This window comes from Monodon monoceros, unplaced genomic scaffold (genome assembly GCF_005190385.1).
Source record: "Monodon monoceros isolate NGI ecotype Baffin Bay Population unplaced genomic scaffold, NGI_Narwhal_1 Super_Scaffold_20, whole genome shotgun sequence".
Taxonomy (NCBI): domain Eukaryota; kingdom Metazoa; phylum Chordata; class Mammalia; order Artiodactyla; family Monodontidae; genus Monodon; species Monodon monoceros.
Window position 1 is genome coordinate 124,962,565 of NW_021703777.1, and position 21,243 is coordinate 124,983,807.

The following is a 21,243-nucleotide window of genomic DNA, read 5'->3' on the forward strand; positions in this document are numbered from 1 at the left end:
GGTCCCTTTTTCTCAAGGCTCTTACGTCAGACTGGAGGATTTGGGGGAGGTGCTAACTTCTCACAGATCTATTTCCCCTAATGACCAAGTCAGAGAATATGAAGTCTAATTTCTGTTAATCTGATTTAGGAATACAAGTTTAATAATACAAATGAAAATGTTTCACTGTCCAAGACTGTTCCACACTGACTGGAACGCATATTCATATTTTATTCTTTTCCCATATCTATGGCTAGAAGATCCTAAGCAGGATTTAAATATTCCTTAAAAATAGAGAGAATAACCCCCATTTCTAAAGGAGAAGATTGAAATTATAAATTTCAATAGACGTGTTATTAAAGTTTAGAGTACGTAAATGTGTGGTTGATTAATGATTTTTATCTTTTAACAGAGTTTCTGCTGATAACTCTTAGTATATGTAGCGATAGAAGGTCTAAATGTTGAAGGTCTTCAAGTACTGCTCCTGAGCACACTTTGCACCTGCAAATCAATCTTCTCCTTCAATAATGTCTTCCAGTTATGTGATTCAAACGCCACCTATAAACTAAGATTTCCAAATGTTCATTTCTAGGCACTACTCAAATGACTAAATACTTTCTTTCCACCTCCACATGAATGTAGCCTATGTGATCCTGCCCCTACCTTTCTGACACTGTCTTGTGCACTTAGTCAGTATATTCAGAATACACTGTCTCCATCTCTTCGTTGAACATGCTGAACTCTTCCCTGCCTCTTGACTTTGCTTCTTCTATTGCTGTTGCCCAGAAACTTTCTCCTTTGAGTTTTTTGCAGGCCTCACTGATTCTCAACCTTTACATCTCGTCTCAGAGATCATCTCTTCAGGGAAGTCTTCACTGGCCACCTTGTCTTTCCCCGATTGTTCCATTATGTTTTTGGTACTTATCTCTTACCTATCAATATGTTATAAATATATCTATGTATCTATATCCATACCATAATATATATATATATATATATATCATCTACCATGAGGATGTGATCATAAATGGACCGTATCTATATTCATTACTATATCCCTAACACACAGCTCAGGGTCTGGCTCATAGAAGGAGCTCAATAAATATTTGTTGAATATTTATTCATTGAATAAATCAATGAATATATTTAATTGACTGATTAAAGTAACTTAAAAGAATTATTACTTCCTCTCCATAGACCACATGAGAGTATTTATGGGGTATGAAGTGAAAGGAAACCCATTTGCACTCTGCTCTCTTAGTATTAGAAGAGAAAACCAGACCCTGATAACATGGCCTTACATTCTGTGATATTTTGTGAAGGAGCCAAGTGGTATAAGCATTTCTTATATCTTGAAAAATAAAAGTCATCAAGTGTAAGTGAACAATGTATTAAAATTCAGGCAAGTAAGTTTTGGATACAAACTTTAAAAAGTGGTATAGTTTGGATAAACATATCACTAGATCAGCAGATAGATAGCAAAGCAATATTTCGTGAACAATTAAAGAAAGGGATTCAGGGTAAGACTTACTTGCCTAAGCAGGTTTTTAATGCATATAAATTTGGTCTGTTTTGAAAGAAGATGCTTTTTAGAAGACTGTAATTATTTATTATAGTTCAGAATGCATATTTAGTTCTTTTTTTTAATCGATTTTCCCACAGCCACCTATTTTTACAAATGATAATTCTGTTTATCACCTTCCTTTTTCTAAGTTATATAAATCTCATAGTTGGGAGAAATTGTGTATGCATCTATACGTCTGTGTAACCAAAAGTGTTCTGCTTCATGATTTAGGATATACGTAATTAGCCCTGATCAGTTCCTAGAATGAAATTATCGAAGTCTCCATCTGTAGGTGAAAGTAGATTTAATCTCAGAATCTGCCTTGTCCCTCACATTGGGTCTTACCACTTCCCATTGAAAAATGTAAGGACCTCCTGTCTTACTTAGACATGTCTTCAACTCAAAGCATCTACTTTTGCCTGGGTCTGTTTCTGTTCACTGCCTATAGCAATGTCAGTCTGGCTGCTGGTCCAAACTGAGTGCTGCATGTACGAAACACACCAGGTGCCGTGACATTTTTGCCAAAGTAGCAGCCCCAGGAGCTAGGAGAGTATATTGCTCCAGTGGTAGTGAGCCTTGGAAAGAAAGCATATTAGGTTCAATACAGAAAAGATTTCAGCCATTTTGGCCAAAGATATTTAGGTTAAAATAATTCTGATTTTCTTAGTCATCTCTATATCCCTCCAGGATGGCCAACAAAGTATGCATCTGGAGTCAATACAAGGTGGCAGAGATTCAGATTTCAGTAGAACATTGCCATCAGCAACATGCTGCTTATATGGTGGGGTAGATCAGGATCTTCGGAGTAGTTGAGTCTCTCTGGTTGACTGCATACTTGGCAAATGGGTGAATTTTGGTTCAAGGGGTGATTCATCTCGAATTGGATTTGTCTGTTAAGGCACACAGCCCTTTCAATAGAGTGTAATACAGCAACTTGAATTCATCTTTTGCCTACTGGGACCTAAAATGACTAACTTAATAGGCCTTAGACCTAAAGGTCACAATGCTTAGTGATCAGTTCTTTTATTTTATAACTTTGGTCATTTCCCAGCATGCAGTTTAGTCCAAAGCAGGATGGGTCACTTGATCATGCATTTCTCTTTTCTTTTGACTCAGGTCTAGAACAAGCCAAATAGCTCACCTCATTTTTACTTTTTTTTCTTTTTGGCTTTTCTTTGAACTGGGCCTTATGTATGGCAACCCTTTCCATGCTAAATGATCCTCTATTTTTTTTAATTCTGGAAAAAAAGACTGGACACATCATGGCTTCTTCTCTTCCAAGATAACTGATGCAAATCAGTCCACATTCCCTGCCACCACTAGGTCTATATACTAAGAGGTGAAATAACTTTGGCAAGTATTAGATGCTAACAGGCAAGTAGGCAAATGAAAGATTACACTATGTGCTTATTCCAGGAAAATAGAAGCTGCCCACTTAGATGTGACAAACTATCGGGCTTCTAAAAAGAATTATCTTTTGGAAAACAAAGATCACTTTCTGCTAATTAAAATGCAATACCATGCATGATAAAACGTAACAACTACAAATGTTTATGGGCCTAGTAAAACATTATCAAAATATGTGAATTAGAGGAAAATATAGACAGTTCCACAAAAGTGGTAAAAAATTTTAATAAACCTTTTTCAACACTCAGAGAACAACACAAGAAAGCATGGTATTGGTATAAAGAAAGACAAATAGATCAATGGAATAGGACAGAAAACCTAGAAAAAAACCCACATATAAATGTTACATTGATTTTTGACAGAAGTGTCAAAGCAATTCAGTGGGTAAATTTCAAAGTTGTTCCAACCGTATATACTCCTGGGGGAGCAGGGAAGGAAATGTTAACATATCTTACATCGTACCTCAAAAATTAACTTGAAAGGAATATAGACCTGAAGATAAAAGCTAACCAATAAAACTTTCAGAATAAAACATAGAAGAAAATCTTTGCCTTGGAATAGGCAATGACTTCTCAGATAGGACACAAAAAATATAGATAATAAAAGAAACAGATACATTGAACTTAATCAAAATTCAAATCTTTTACTCCTTGAATGCCAACATTAAGAAAACTAAACAGGAAGTTACATACTTGAAAATATTCCTCACACATATTATTCCTCAACTATATTCCCTGAACATATCCCTGACAAAGGATTTGTTTCTAGAATACATTAAGAACTCTTACAACTCAACAATAGGAAGACAAAAAGCCTATAGAATGACCCAAAGATTTGAGAAAAGCTTAATCATTAGTCATCAGTAAAATGCATATTAAATTCACAAGAAGAAACCACTAACACACATCGGACTGGTCAAAATTTAAAGGACTGAAAAAAACACAACACCCAAGTGCTGGTTAAGATTTAGAGCAACCAGAATACTCATACACTGCTGGTGAAACTGGCATTTTCTCAAAATGTAAAACACACCCCTACCAGACAAAACAGCCATCCAACTCCTAGGTGTTTATCCTAGAGAAATGGACACATATATCCACACAAAGGCTCATACTCAGATGGTGATAACAGCTTTACTAGTACAGTAATAGCCAATCACTGTAAATAACGCAAATGTTCATCAACAGGTAAAACACGTGTGGTATATCCAAACCCTGGAATACCATTCACCAATCAAAAGGATCAAAATACTGATAATTGCAACAAAAGCGATCATCTAAATTCACAATGCTGAGTGACAGAAGCCAGACACAGAAGAGCCCATACTATATGATTCCATACGTATGCAATTCTGGACAATGCAAAACATATTTCAAACAATTAAAAGCTGATCAATCGTTGCCTTTGACATGAAAGAGGAGAGGGAAGGATGGACTGCAAAAGATATGACCTAGGGCTTCCCTGATGGCACAGTGGTTGGGAGTCCGCCTGCCGATGCAGGGGACGCGGGTTCGTGCCCCGGTCCGGGAGTATCCCACGTGCGCGGAGCGGCTGGGCCTGTGAGCCATGGCCGCTGGGCCTGCGCGTCCGGAGCCTGTGTTCCGCGGCCGGAGAGGCCGCAGCAGTGAGAGGCCCGTGTACCGTAAAAAAAAAAAAAAAGATGTGACCTATTTTTGGAAATTTTGAGAATGTTTTGTACCTTGATTGTACAGAGGTGCGTCACCAATATTCATCCAGTTGTATACTTTAAATAGGTGCAAATTATTGTATGTAAGTTATGCCTCAAAAAAGTTGATTTAAAGATAGCAATGTTGGGATTGAAATTCATAATCTTCTGGATCCAAAGCAACCTTTTAACCAGTATTTACTTTTTTTTTTCTTTTTTTTTTTTTTTTGCCGTACGAGGGCCTGTCACTGTTGTGGCCTCTCCCATCGCGGAGCACAGGCTCAGTGGCCATGGCTCACGGGCCTAGCCGCTCGGCGGCATGTGGGATCTTCCCGGACCGGGGCACGAACCCGTGTCCCCTGCATCGGCAGGCGGACTCTCAACCACTGCGCCAACAGGGAGGCCCTACTTTTTTATTTTAGTATGTTTATGCAACTTCATGGTTCAAGCTCAGCATTTTTCTGATTGGGCAAAACCACACTGGATGCACTTATACTCACTGTCTTCATGAAACAGCTACCTCTGCAGTCTCCCAGCTAGTCATCAGTGTGCTATGAAATACTAGAGCTGTTACTTTATGAGAATTTGTGACGTTGGCTTTATCCCAGGCTGCTTAATCTATTTTCATTTTCATCATTGTGTACCTAGCCATAAGCCATTCAAGATTCCATGATGAAGTGTGAAAGGAAATTAATTTCAGTGGTTATTGCCATTTCCCCCTCTACTCTCTATTCCTGTCAACCCAAGGCACGTACATCTTATGCTATTAGGGTCTCCCCATGCTCCTTGTTCCTTATTTTATAAAGCATTCTTTAACACAGTATAGTTCTGTATTATAGTCTGGTTAAATATAATTAGTTTATATCTCGCTAGAGATAATAGATCTTTGAACTTGTAGAAAGTCATTTATGTGGCTGTTGGTTGTATATCTATTTTTAGAGTTGCCCTTTAAAGTATAATGTTGTGGCTGGTTTTCTTTCAAGCTACCATTTGTTTTATGATTTAAAAATGCAAAAGGTAATAATTTGATTTTAGTCATTGGAACTCAGGTTTAATTATAAAGCAATTCTTCTTTCCCTTTCAAAGAATAATGAAGCAATATAGTTTTCATGTGGCTCGGGACAGAGAATACAAACAAGGTGGTGACTATTACCCTGGCAACACAACTTTTGTAGGTATTCATGTGTTGAATTTTCCACCAGGTATTTTCAATACAGATTATTGAAAAAGTTTGTGGTTTTCTTTCTTGGTTTTATTTATATACATTTACATTTAAATTTAACTCTGTTTTTCCCCAGAGGGCTGAAATGCACTTTGTGTTGACTATTAACAGTTTAAGGATTTGAAACACACTTTTTTTGTTGTTATCCATGCAACTGTTTTAAACAGGACATCTGAGAAAGGATATCTTTCTGATTATCTGATTTGGTAAGGGTATGTTAACTTAGAATTCTGAAAAAAAAAACAATTCTTGTGTTTTTGTTAACTCTTCTTTCCTCATTGCTTGCTTTTAATTTTTAAAATCAATTTCTACAGCCTCAATTCTGATTTTGACTTTCTTTTTACTAGACTGTCTGTTTTCTCCTTGACCAAGCTTGTATCCAGCCTGGCCTCTAGCTTTCTCTCCACTTTCCCTAGTGGAGGGAAAAGAAAAAGGATTTTGGACTCACAAAGAAGTAAACATGTTACCTGGTTGCACTACTGCCTAGATGTGACCATAGGTGAGCTATTCAATTATGCTGATGCATGTGCATCACATGGACTAAGAATAGTTAATTACTGTGTGGTTTTGAGAATGGAATAAGGCTCTACCGGTAAAGCACCTGGAGAGTAAGTGCTGGTTCCCTGTGCTTGATGCTATATTCTTCCCAGCTACCCTGACCCTGACTTCCAACCCTCACTTCTTCATTCATACATTGTCAGTGATTCCAAAGGGCACCCTTCCTGCTTTTCGGCCTACTTTTAGATATTAAAATACTCTTGGTTATTATATTGCAATTAACTTGCTGTTCTGCATTTACCTGTGCGAATTATTTTATCATTCACAGTGTGAAGTTGACCTTAGTGGGGGTCACAATCCTAATCTTATCCTTTTGCCATTTTCTTTTATTCAGATGTAATAATCAAGTATTCTGTATTGAACTTCCAACATTTAATTGATGTGCTGGAGTCATGATTCACTTTCTATTATATTTGTTCAAATGATAGAAAATGGAGTTAGAAACTGAGAGACTAATATTGATAATATTGATTGAGCAATTCTTCAAAGAACATCATGTGTATTCTATATACTGTATTAATTCCTGAATTATTAAGATTTTAAGTTTAATATTTATCATTAATATTAATTAATTAATCCTGTTTTCATGGTAAATGTTTAATAGGCAAATGAGGCTTTAGATACAAATTCAAACAAAAAATTCTGTAACATTTATTTGACTATATATCCCTACCCATGACATGGTTTTCCTTAATTCATTATTGCTGTAGCCAATATCTTTAAAAAAACACTTGCAGTTTACATTTAGAGACTGCATGAACTGCTAAATTTATGAGACCTGATATTCATGAGAAACACCTAAGATAATTCAAAGTAATATATATTTTTTCAAATAATGACAACAAGGAAGCATGACAAATATTACCAATCCCTGGACACCTCATAGGCATAGACTTACTCGCCTGTTTTGTTCAGGGAGAAAAGAAAACATAAAAAGGAAAGGAGTCCAGATGAATACTTTTGCTGGAATTAGTGGTGATGCATGTAGTGAACTTCTAAGTATCCATGACTAATCGAGATGGACAGGGCTGTCCCTTGCTAATCACAGAAGATATTTGCCTGTCCATAAGAGAAAGGAGTGATGATATCAAAAAGAACAGTCAGCTATTACCAGGGCAAATTCTGTCAGGACTGTCTGTGAATGATAAGAGAAAAGGACAGAGATGAAATTAAAAGCAGTATTAACTATCCTTAAATAAGAAGGCATTTTTATGTGCTCATGTATTGCACTGAAATATACTGCTTTTCTTACAAGGAATTTTTAAAGGAACACACCACTTTATTGTCTTGAAATCCTTTGTGACAAAAATTAATCCTACTCATTGTTTCTTATAGTAATATACAATGCTTAAAAATTTATAATTATTTTATATTTCCTAAATAATTTTTAAGTGCTAATTATAGCCCATTATCGAATCAAGTGCAGGACAAAGGATAAAGCCAAACGAAGTAGGTGGATTAGATTCTTTTTTTTTTAACATCTTTATTGGAGTGTAATTGCTTTACATTGTTGTGTGAGTTTCTGCTGTATAACAAAGTGAATCAGCTATACGTATACATACATCCCCATATCCCCTCCCTCTTGAGTCTCCCTCCCACCCTCCCTCTCCCACCCCTCTAAGTGGTCACAAAGCATGAGCTGATCTCCCTGTGCTATGCAGCTGCTTCCCACAAGCTATCTGTTTTACATTTGGTAGTGTATGTATGTCAATGACACTCTCTCACTTCGTCCCAACTTACCCTTCCCACTCCCTGTGTCCTGAAGTCCATTCTCTACACCTGCGTCTTTATTCCTGTCTGGCCCCCAGGTTCTTCAGAACCTTTTTTTTTTTTTTTTTTTTTTTTTTTTTTTGCGGCACGCGGGCCTCTCACTGCTGTGGCCTCTCCCGTTGCGGAGCACCGGCTCCGGACGCGCAGGCTCAGCGGCCATGGCTCACGGGCCCAGCCGCTCCACGGCATGTGGGATCTTCCCGGACCGGGACATGAACCCGTGTCCCCTGCATCGGCAGGCGGACTCTCAACCACTGCGCCACCAGGGAAGCCTCCTTTTTTTTTTTTTTTTAGATTCCATATATATGTGTTAGTATATGGTATTTGTTTTTCTCTTTCTGACTTACTTTACACAGTATGACAGACTGTAAGTCCGTCTACCTCACTACAAATAACTCAATTTTGTTTCTTTTTAAGGCTGAATAATATTCCATTGTGTATATGTGCCACATCTTCTTTATCCATTCATCTGTTGATGGACACTTAGGTTGCTTCCATGTCCTGGCTATTATAAAAAGAGCTGCATTGAACCTTATGGTACATGACTCTTTTTGAATTATGGTTTTCTCAGGGTATATGCCCAGGAGTGGGACTGCTGGGTCATATGGTAGTTCTATTTTTAGTTTTATAAGGAACCTCTATACTGTTCTCCATAGTGGCTGTATCAATTTACATTCCCACCAACAGTGCAAGAGGGTTCCCTTTTCTCCACACTTTCTCCAGCATTTATTGTTAGTAGATTTTCTTGATCATGGCCTTTCTGACTGGTGTGAAGTGATATCTCATTGTAGTTTTGATTTGCATTTCTCTAATGATTAGTGATGTTGAGCATCCTTTCATGTGTTTGTTGGCAATCTGTATATCTTCTTTGGAGAAATGTCTATTTAGGTCTTCTGCCCATTTTTGGATTGGGTTTTTTGTTTTCTTGATACTGAGCTGCATGAGGTGCTTGTATATTTTGGAGATTAATCCTTTGTCAGTTGCTTCCTTAGCAAATATTTTCTCCCATTCTGAGGGCTGTCTATTTGTCTTGTTTATGGTTTCCTTTGTTGTGCAAAAGCTTTTAAGTTTAATTAGTTCCCATTTGTTTATTTTTGTTTTTATTTCCATTTCTCTAGGAGGTGGGTCAAAAGGATCTTGCTGTGATTTATGTCATAGAGTGTTCTGCCTATATTTTCCTCTAAGAGTTTGATAGTTTCTGGCCTTACATTTAGGTCTTTAATCCATTTTGAGTTTATTTTTATGTATGGTGTTAGGGAGTGATCTAATCTCATACTTTTACATGTACCTCTCCAGTTTTCCCAACACCACTTATTGAAGAGGCTGTCTTTCTCTATTATATATTCTTGCCTCCTTTATCAAAGATAAGGTGACCATATGTTCGTGGGTTTAACTCTGGGCTTTCTATCCTGTTCCATGGATCTATCTTTCTGTTTTTGTGCCTGTACTATACTGTCTTGATTACAAGAAAGCTTTGTAGTATAGTCTGAAGTCAGGGAACCTGATTTCTCCAGCTCTGTTTTGCTTTCTCAAGATTGCTTTGGCTATTTGCAGTCTTTTGTGTTTCCATACAAATTGTGATTTTTGTTCTAGTTTTGTGAAAAACGCCATTGGTAGTTTGATAGGGATTGCATTGAATCTGTAGATTGCTTTGGGTAGTATAGTCATTTTCACAATGTTGGTTCTTCCAATCCAATAACATGGTATATCTCTCCATCTGTTTGTATTGTCTTTAATTTCTGTCACCAGTGTCTTATTGTTTTCTGCATACAGGTCTTTTGTCTCCTTAGGTAGGTTTATTCCTAGATATTTTATTCTTTTTGTTGCAGTGGTAAATGGGAGTGTTTCCTTAATTTCTCTTTCAGATTTTTCATCACTAGTGTATAGGAATGCAAGAGATTTCTGTGCATTCATTTTGTATCCTGCCACTTTACCAAATTCATTGATTAGCTCTAGTAGTTTTCTGGTTTTAGGATTCTCTATGTATAGTATCATGTCATCTGCAAACAGTGACAGCTTTACTTCTTCTTTTCCAATTTGGATTCCTTTTATTTCCTTTTCTTCTCTGATTGCTGTGGCTAAAACTTACAAAACTATGTTGAATAAGAGTGGTGAGAGTGGGCAACCTTGTCTTGTTCCTGATCTTAGTGGAAATGCTTTCAGTTTTTCACCATTGAGGATGATGTTGGCTGTGGGTTTGTCATATATGGCCTTTATTATGTTGAGGTAGGTTCCCTCTATGCCTACTTTCTGCAGGGTTTTTATCATAAATGGGTGTTGAATATTGTTGAAAGCTTTTTCTGCATCTATTGAGATGATCATGTGTTTTTTCTCCTTCAATTTGTTAATATGGTTTATCACATTGATTGATTTGCATATGTTGAAGAATCCTTGCATTCCTGGGATACACCCCACTTGATCATGGTGTATGATCCTTATAATGTACTGTTGGATTCTGTTTGCTAGGATTTTGTTGAGGATTTTGTCATCTATGTTCATCAGTGATATTGGTCTGTAGTTTTCTTTTTTTGTGATATCTTTGCCTTGTTTTGGTATCAGGGTGATGGTGGCCTTGTAGAATGAGTTTGGGAGTGTTCCTCCCTCTGCTATATTTTGGAAGAGTTTGAGAAGTATAGGTGTTAGCTCTTCTCTAAATGTTTGATAGACTTTGCCTGTGAAGTCATCTGGTCCTGGTCTTATTTTTTTGGAAGATTTTTAATCACAGTTTCAACTTCAGTGCTTGTAATTGGTCTGTTTATATTTTCTATTTCTTCCTGCTTCAGTCTCAGAAGGCTGTGCTTTTCTAAGAATTTGTCCATTTCTTCCAGGTTGTCCATTTTATTGGCATAGAGTTGCTTGTAGTAATCTCTCATGATCCCTTGTATTTCTGCAATGTCAGTTATTACCTCTCCTTTTTCATTTCTAATTGTATTGATTTGAGTCTTCTCCCTTTTTTTCTTGATTAGTCTGGCTAATGGTTTATCAATTTTGTTTATCTTCTCAAAGAACCAGCTTTTACTTTTATTGATCTTTGCTATCGTTTCCTTCATTTCTTTTTCATTTATTTCTTATCTGATCTTTATGATTTCCTTCCTTCTGCTAATTTTGGGATTTTTTGTTCTTCTTTCTCTAATTGCTTTAGGTGTAAGTTTAGGTTGTTTATTTGAGATTTTTCTTGTTTCTTGAGGTAGGATTGCATTGCTATAATCTCCCCCCTTAGAACTGCTTTTGCTGCATACCATAGGTTTTGGGCCATCATGTTTTCATTGTCATTTGTTTCTAGGTATGTTTTGATTTCCTCTTTGATTTCTTCAGTGATCTCTTGGTTATTTAGTAGTGTATTGTTTAGCCTCCATGTGTTTTTTTTTTTTCTTAACAGTTTTTTTTCCTGTAATTGATGTTTAGTTTCATAGTGATGTCTAGTCTCATAGTCAGAAAAGATACTTGGTACAATTTCAATTTTCTTATATACGGGTCTTGCTTTTTATCCATTCAGCCAGTCTGTCTTTTGGTTGGAGCATTTAATCCATTTACATTTAAGGTAATTATCAAGATGTATGTTCCCTATTACCATTTTCTTAATTGTTTGGGGTTTGTTATTGCAGGTCTTTTCTTTCTCTTGTGTTTCCTGCCTAGAGAAGTCCCTTTAGCATTTGTTGTAAAGCTGGTTTGGTGGTGCTGATTTCTCTTAGCTTTTGCTTATCTGCAAAGGTTTTAATTTCTCCGTCGAAACTGAATGAGATCCTGGCTGGGAAGAATAATCTTGGTCGTGGATTTTTCTCCTTCATCACTTTAAATATGTCCTGCCACTCCCTTCTGGCTTGCAGAGTTTCTGCTGAAAGATCAGCTGTTAATCTTATTGGGTTTCCCTTGTATGTTATTTGTTGCTTTTGCCTAGCTACTTTTGATATTTTTTCTTTGTATTTAATTTTTGACAGTTTGATTAATATGTGTCTTGGAGTGTTTCTCTTTGGGCTTATCCTGTATGGGACTCTCTGCACTTCCTGGACTTGATTGACTATTTCCTTTCTCATATAAGGGAGGTTTTCAACTATAATCTCTTCAAATAATTTCTCAGTCCCTTTGTTTTTCTCTTCTTCTTTTGGACCCCTATAATTCAAATGTTGGTGTGTTAAATGTTGTCCCAGAGGTCTCTGAGACTGTCCTCAATTGTTTTCATTCTTTTTTTTTATTCCTCTCTGTGGTAGTTATTTCCACTATTTTACTTTCCAGGTCACTTATCCATTCTTCTGTCCCAGTTATTCTGCTATTGATTCCTTCTAGAGAATTTTTAATTTCATTTATTGAGTTGTTCATCATTGTTTGTTTGCTCGTTAGTTCTTCTAGGTCCTTGTTAAACGTTTCTTGTATTTTTTCCATTCTATTTCCAAGATATTGGATCATCTTTACTCTGAATTCTTTTTTTCAGGTAAACTGCCTATTTCTTCTTCATTTGTTTCTTCTGGAAAGTTTTTACCTTGCTCCTTCATCAGCTGTGTATTTCTCTGTCTTCTCATTTTGCTTTACTTACTGTGTTTGGGGTATGCTTTTCACAGCCTGCAGGTTCATAGTTCCCATTGTTTTTGGTGTCTGCCCCCAGGGGCTATGGTTGGTTCAGTGGGTTCTTTAGGCTTCCTGGTAGAGGGGACTGGTGCCTGTGTTCTGGTGGATGAGGCCGGATCTTGTCTTTCTGGTGGGCAGGACCACGTCTGGTGGTGTGTTTTGGAGTGTCTGTGACCTTAGTATGATTTTAGGCAGCGTCTCTTCTAATGGTTGAGGTTGTGTTCCTGTCTTGCTAGTTTTTTGGCATGGGGTGTCCAACACTGGAGCTTACTCGTCATTGAGTGGAGCTGGGTCGTAGCATTGAGACAGAGATCTCTGGGAGAGCTCTTGCTAATTGATATTACGTGGAGCCAGGAGGTCTCTGGTGATCCAATTTCCTTAACTCAGCTCTCCCACCTCAAAGGCTCAGGCCTCACACCTGGCCTAAGCACCAAGAGCCTGTCAGCCGCATGGCTCAGAAGAAAAGGGAGAAAAAGAAATAAGAAATAAAGTAAAATAAAGTTATTAAAACAAAATATTTAAAGAATATTATTAAAATAAAAAAGTAATAAAAAAAGAAGAGAACAACCAAACAAATAAACAAATCCACCAATGATAACAAGCGCTAAAAACTAAACTAAGATAAACATATAAATCAGAAACTAGTCAGCTGCATACAGCAAACCCCAATTCTACGGTTGCTCCCAAAGTCCACTGCCTCAATTTTGGGATGATTCGTTGTCTATTCAGGTATTCTACAGATGCAGGGTACATCAAGTTGATTGTGGAGATTTAATCTTCTGCTTCTGAGGCTGCATGGAGAAACTTCCCTTTCTTGTCTTTGTTCGCACAGCTCCCGGCATTCAGCTTTGGATTTGGCCCCGCCTCTGCATGTAGGTTGCCCTCTGGCATCTGTCCTTCACCCAGACAGGAGCGGGTTAGAGGAGCATCTGATTAGGGGGCTCTAGCTCATTCAGGCCAGGAGTGGGTATGGAATGCGAGGCGAGCCTGTGGCGGCAGAGACCAGTGTGAAATTGCAACAGCCTGAGGTGCACCGTGTGTTCTCCCGGGAAGTTGTCCCTGGATCACGGGCCCCTGGCAGTGGTGGGCTACACAGGAGGGGAGGTGTGGATGGTGACCTGTGCTCACTCACAGGCTTCTTGGTGGCTGCAGCAGCCTTAGTGTTTCATGCCCGTCTCTGGTGTCCGAGTTGATAGCCATGGCTAATGGCCATCTCTGAAGCTCGTTTAGGTGGTGCTCTGAATCCCCTCTCCTCGCACAACCCAAAACAATGGTCTCTTGCCTCTTAGGCAGGTCCAGACTTTTTCCCAGACTCCTTCTCAGCTAGCTGTGGCGCACTAGCCCCCTTCAGGCAGTGTTCACATAGCCAACCCCAGTCCTCTCCCTGGGGTCTGACCTCCGAAGCCCGAGCCTCAGCTCCCAGCCCCCACCCTCCCCGGTGGATGAGCAGATGAGCCTCTCAGGCTGGTGAGTGCCTGTCTGCACCTATCCTCTGTGCGGGAATCTCTCCTCTTTGCCCTCCGCACCCCTGTTGCTGTGCTCTCCTCCGCGGCTCCCAAGCTTTCCCCCTCCGCCACCCGCAGTCTCCGCCTGCGAAGGGGCTTCTAGTGTGTGGAAACCTTTCCTCCTTCACAGCTCCCTCCCACTGGTGCAGGTCCCATTCCTATTCTTTTGTCTCTGTTTTTTCTTTTGCCCTACCCAGGGACGTGGGGAGTTTCTTGCCTTTCGGGAGATCTGAGGTCTTCTGCCAGCGTTCAGTAGGTGTCCTGTAGGAGTTGTTCCACGTGTAGATGTATTTCTGGTCTATTTGTGGGGAGGAGGGTGATCTTCACGTCTTACTCCTCCGCCATCTTGAAGCTCCTCCCTCTGGTGGATTGAATTTTTGTGGTGTGGAAATGCAGTTTTGTTTGTTTTCAGTCTGCCATTATTTATTAAAACAGGCAATTAAGTCTTAGTTTATAATTCATAATTGATTCTTTTCTGCCATCAATAATTCTTTTAAGTTTTGTTGTTGTCGCTGAGGCTTCTGTTTGGATGCCATCTCTGAATTTAGCAAACACTTTTTTCAGGAATCAGTTGTTGGAAACTAACTTTTTTATGGGCTGTCAGTGAATCATCTCCATTCTCCCATTATTGGAGTCTTTGGAAAGTTCCTCTTTTTCCAGATCATTGCTTAAATCTAACTTATCAAAGAATAACAAAAAATTCATGAAAGTTCAGTTGTTTATAAAGAAATATATTTTCAAAATTTAGAGCTCTAATAAATGAATATATTAGTGAAGAAATTATGTTGCCACTAGTAAAAACTCAACAGAATTTTGGGGAAATTTTTTATTCCTTTCTATAGAATGCACACACAATAACTTCAGTAGAACAGCAAACACAGAGTCAATGTAATATTAATAATCAAACTATATATGTACCAGACATTGTTGTAAGTACTCTTCTATGTATTGATTAACTGAACCCTCATGTCAACTGTATAGGAGGTTCTGTTTTTATCCTTGTTTTACACACATGGGAAATGAGAGACAGGGAGTTCAAGTACTTTAAGTTCACACAGCTAATATGATAGAACAAGAACTTAAATCTATATAGTCTGACTCCACAGTCCATGTGTTCCATTACCATAATATTTTTCCTCTCAGGGCAAAGCAGTTACAAATTTCTGTGACCAGAATTTTGACTTAGTAGGGTAGGATAAGCTTGATTTAGATTGCTATGGAATAAATAGAAAGGATTGGTATAGTCTTAGACTTTTTTCTTCCAATTCTTGTTATAAGTCAGCTCCAAAGTGAGAACTCTAGAGGCCAGACATAGATTTTTGGTTGCCTGATATCACTCTAAGTCTTATTAAACCAGAAAGGGATAAATGTAGATTGAGATCCTTCACTAGCTCCCACCAAAATTCCTTTGAGTGTTTACTTAACTGGCTTACTGCATTTATTCAGTCGTAAGACCCCATCAATTTTAGAACAATTTCTAGCTGTAGAGGGGGCTTAACTGAAATACTAGGAACTCATGGAATCTAAGACACAAGCAAAGTTTGGAAATGAGAAAACACAATAATGCTAATCAATCAAAAACATACGTCCTTACAGTCTGTCAGTGAGTTGCTGACTCTCAGAGGGTTGTCCATGACTGTGACCAAAATCATTTTGGAAGAGGTGGGGCAAGGATGAGTTATATAAACTTTCCTGAGATCAACCACTGAAAACTTGAGCTTATGAAAGTTTATTTTTCCAATTTTTTCCATCCCCAAGGGATATTTTTTCCTCAGCCTGAAGAAACGCCACCCTATCCTCTTAACTGTCCAGAATACAGGCTTGCTGCTACAGGTACCGGACACCTTGCTCTGTAGGTGACCCATGTCTTCTGGCAGTGTCTTCACCTTGCCTTTCATGAGACCTGAGCCAGTGACCACAGTCTTCCTCAAAATGTCCCTCTATAGGCAACACTGCATTGACATCTGAAAGTTCCTAATGAACACATCCTTCAACTGAGGTCCGGCTAATCGTGGTGTTCGCTCAACTGGCTGCAAATATAACAAGACTATCCAACATGATCCGTTCCTCCTCCCACAGAGTGAATTGGGCAGAATTGCACACAAAGATACCCCTGATAGAGCCCTAGTCTGTGGGCTTTTGGAGTTGCTGTGTCTAGTTCTTTTCATTGCTAAGGAAACGTGACACATATTTTAATCTCTCTGAACAAAACCCATGACCTGTTATCATTATTTTTAATTTATTCATTTTATTTATTTTATTTTTGGCTGTGTTGGGTCTTCGTTGCTGTGTGTGGGCTACTCTTCATTGCAGTACATGGGCTTCTCACTGCAGTGGCTTCTCTTGTTGTGGAGCACTGGCTCTAGGTGCACAGGCTTCAGTAGTTGTGACACATGGGCTCAATAGTTGTGGCACGCAGGCTCAGTAGTTGTGGCGTATGGGCTTAGCTGCTCTGCGGCATGTGGGATCTTCCTGGACCAGGACTCGAACCCATGTCCCCTGCATTGGCAGGTGGATTCTTAACCGCTGCACCACCAGGGAAGCCCCTATCAGTTACACATTTTTTTAAATAGTGCTATTGTTCGAAAAAGTAAATCCTTCCCACTCTCCCAGTTGGAGCCGTAGGTGCCCTGGGTGCCCAGTGAGACCCTCTCAGTCTTCACCAAGCTTTGCACTCTTAGTTAGATGGCATTCAGGGTTTCCGAGACTCTGGGTTATGTTTCATTAGACTGTCAAATGGTTTTCCTTCTTACTGACCTACTTCTACAAGCTAGATGGTCTCTCTTTTCTTCCTGAGGTATGTTTCTCAGAACTTTCTAGGTATTGATTAACCTAGTATTTTTAACACCAGAGAAGTAATTACTGTAAATATTTTACAGATAAGGAAACGGAAATATAGAAGGGTTGAATAACTTACCCGTAGTCACCAATTGGCGGTAAAGCCAGATTTCAAATTCAGGCAGTTTGGGTTTAAAGTCTGCACATTCTATGCTATTTAAACGACCATGCTATGCTCCTGTGAAAAGGGACAGTAGATTTATAGACGGGGTCGAGAAATGGAGGTAGTTAACTTCTAACGGTCTCAATAACCTCTATGATTCCAACGTAGGAAGGCTCAGTAGGATTGAAAATCATGAAAGTGACGTGAAGTAAGTGGCAAAGCTTTGCTCAGAGACTCACCATTGGTGTGATTTTTTTTCTATCAACACTCAGAACATCACAAGCTATATTAGAGAACGGCAGGGGAGCGTTGAGGATATCAATGGACAGTGGTTCAGGTGAGGAGACATCCAGGGCGAGTAAAAAAGAGAAGCTTCGAGATGACCATTGGAATGGAATACCACAGAGGGAGAATTTCTTCTGTAGGTGAAAGATGACATTTGGTTCATGTTTAGTTAGAGTAATATATGTAAATCCTGGAGAATTCAAGGTTATAGAGAGTACAGTCTGTGTTTTCTGATCCAGGATGTCTGTGGATAAGGGAAAATGTAAAGGATTTTATACCTGGTTTGAAACTTAAAGGAGGATGGGACTCTGAGAGGAAGAGTAATTTATGGTGTAGTCATCAGATTCGGGAAGCCTTGGTTTTACTTCCAAGTTCCAGCCAGAATATGGACCCAGAACAGTTAGTCAATGGGTGTCCTTTGGATCAGTTGGTCAAGATAAGTCACTGCTGTGATAATATGCTCTTCTTCCAGAAAGATGCTTCAGACCTTGCACTTGAAGTGTCTTATCAACTAAAATTTCTCTGGATTTAGTTGTATGCTCTTATGCTTCTCTGTTAAAACTGTGGTTGTTTATAAATTGAAATAGATAGGAAAATTGTGCAGTCATTCTTGTGATGAGATTTTAGACACAGGGAACATTGTCAAGATCAACCTAATATAAGGCTTCTCTTTTTACATTGCTTGTAAATTCTTCTGCCAAAATCAAGACTGAAAGAGTAGTTTTGTCCTTTTTAGATTGTATTCTCACACTTTTACTACTTTGACAACATTCTCCTTAGCTTTTTTTTTATAACTTAAAACCTCTCTGAATATACTTTAAGGAGTCACTGGGCACAAGCTATATAAAATAGTCATGCAAAAAGCAAAGTCCAAGGTGTTCCCAGGTTCACTTCAGTTGCTTCACTGCCAATAGACTCATGTTTTGATGCCAAAAGAATTTTGGTTTCCTACTCCTATCTCCTAAATGTATCTCAAAACCTTCTATTTCTCCCCATCTCCATTCTACCCCCTTTGCTCAGGCCACTACTATCCCTTGTCTGGAATTCTGCAATAGCTTCTTAACTGGTCTCCCTACTTTTCTTTTTATCTGTCTACCTTATCTTTCTTCATACTGCATATAATGTCATCTTTCTAATGCAGAAATGCACTATCTCTGTTTAAAGTCTTTCAATTCTTCCCCATTTTGCTTAGTGAAAAAGTCCAGGGCCTTTTTTTTCTCTCTCTCTAGTCTTCTATCTTAGCACCAGTGTCCTTGTTTCTAGGATTTTGATTCGAAAACTGTTCTGCTGCTCATCTCTAGCCTGTTTCCTGCCACCTGGCTGATTCCAGATTCCTCCTTCAAGTCCTGTTTGAATGTCTCCTCCTATAAGAAGACTTGTTCCCTTTTGACTACTGTAGGTATTCCTCCTCTATGCTCCCAAGAACCCTACACTTGTTGCTTTCTTATTTAAGATTGTGAAATCACCTGCTTCTTTCCACGGAACATAAACTCCTTGAGGTCAGTGACAACATCTTGTTTATGATTACATCTCATGTTGAGACCAGTGCCTGGCACAGAGTAGGCGATCATGTGAATTTGGTAAATTGAAAGTGATCTGACATATTCTACAGCAATCTTTCTCAGCTCTCCAGGATGAAGAGGACACACCGCATCAATTTTGGGTGGTTTTCTAGACATAAAGCCTGGGTTTATCCTGAAATAACCCAGAGAGTGTCTGATATATTAAGGTGATTACATATGAGAGACCTAAGAGACTATGTCTCCCTCAGTCAGAGATTTTCCTGACCCAGCTCTCCAGGGGCATTGTGCCTATCTTACATGTCTACAGTGTGTTTCTCACTCACTCAGAAATCCTCCTAAATCAGCTCTCCAGAGATATTCAGCCTGTCTTTAAACCATCTTTCTCTTGCTTTTAGCTTCCCTTATCCTTGGGGTTCACCTTCTGACTCATCATGCTTCCTCCTGATCACATACCCACATCCATATGGACTGAAACTTTTTCTCTAAATAGTGCTCTGTGTTTTGGTCAAAATCAGGGTCATCAAAAAATTCCACATATAAATCCGCTTAGGTAATATAAACACAGAAAAGCAAAAGAGTTTATGCAAATATATACGTATTTGTATATATATGTAAAGCAAAAGCAAAAGAGTTTATGCAAATACATATATATTCGGGGAAAGACATGCAATCTCAGGATTGGCAGTTATAGACAAGGTAGTGTGTGATTAGGCAGTAAGGATTTCAGGCAGAGATCGCAGAAAGTCTATAGCTGCCATTTCAGGATACCTTCAGATTTAACAGGTCTCCCAAAGCATCAGTGCATTTTTACCAAAGAGAAGTCAAATTCAAAGGAGAGACTGCAAAATCTCAAATGTCTGAATTGTATTTTTATTTTAAACCCCAATTTAACAAGATTTTTAAGCATAAATTTATGTAGACTCTGTACACACTGACAAGTAAGAAGTAAGGGTATGGTTCTATATAGGTAGATTTTGTTTTCTTCTGTAGCACTGGTGGCTTCTTTTTATATCCATCAGACAGCCCTTGGGTAAGTGACATTTCAAGAAGCCACCAGAAGACAGATAACAGCATCTGAATACTTTAGGGTTAATCGTTAGCAACATGGTTGTACTAGTGACATTGTTTATAGTGTTCGATTAAATGCCAATTTAATGACACTCCACATTTAAACAGCACTGCTGAGCTTTTATATAGTTCCAGCCCAGAGGATTGACCAGCTGTCCACCCTTGCTGACCCACCACATGCCTTTCCTTCTGTGTTTCAAGGATGCAGGTAATTGCTAGTCCTGACAGAGACTCAAGCAAGCTATTGTCTTGCTGGATACATGATGCCTTTCCTAATAGGAAATGAATTGGCACTCTTTACAGTGCCAAGTACCCAACAGAAACTGGGTCTGGATATTAATACGGTAGAAATTTTGTTTCATGAAGCCTTGGCTGGATATTTCACTCTATATTTGCAGCTTTTTATTATACCTTGCATTTTGAGAGGAATGATGGCTGCATTACCACCGACTAAGCAGGTGCAGGGTTATCTTTTCCACCCAACCAGTTCACTTGGGTTTTCGGAAATAGGGTTTGCAGACCTGAAAAGTATTCCCATTCCAGGAGTGACAGAGAACAAATTGATCAAGGGCTAATATTCAGCAACGATGAGACTGCCAGCCCTTGATAATTTGCATCTAAAGAAACCAATTTGAGCCAAAGTGCTGCTACTGAAATATGTCATTTACTAATAGACTTCTATAAATATGTGATGTTTTGCTCATTCAGATATTCTCAAGTGAAAGAAAATAAAGTGAAGGTCATTTTCACCCTACTGCCTCACTAGCTACTTGTTCAGATATATTTTAGAGATGACCTCCAATGGGAATAGGTCTTGAAGATATTAATCCCATTTTCCGCTTTATTCCTCTTAAACAATACAGTAGACAAGAGCTTACTATATGTCAAGCCTGTTGTTTTTCCTTGCTGATGCAGACATGCAAGAGATAGTCCCTCTCTCAGAGGACCTCACAGTCTAGTGGAAACAACAGAGAGATAAACAGAAAAACATAATGTAGATGCATACAACTATGATGAAAGTGGTACAAGCTACACTGGACAATATAAAGGAGAGAGACATTTTTGTCAAAACAGAGGGAAAAAAATTAAAGAAACTACATACAGAAAAAAAATGGGTTGAATCACTAATCTGAGGTGATTTTAGCTCTTGCTTTATATAACTGTATCATCAACTTATAGAATATAAATTTTA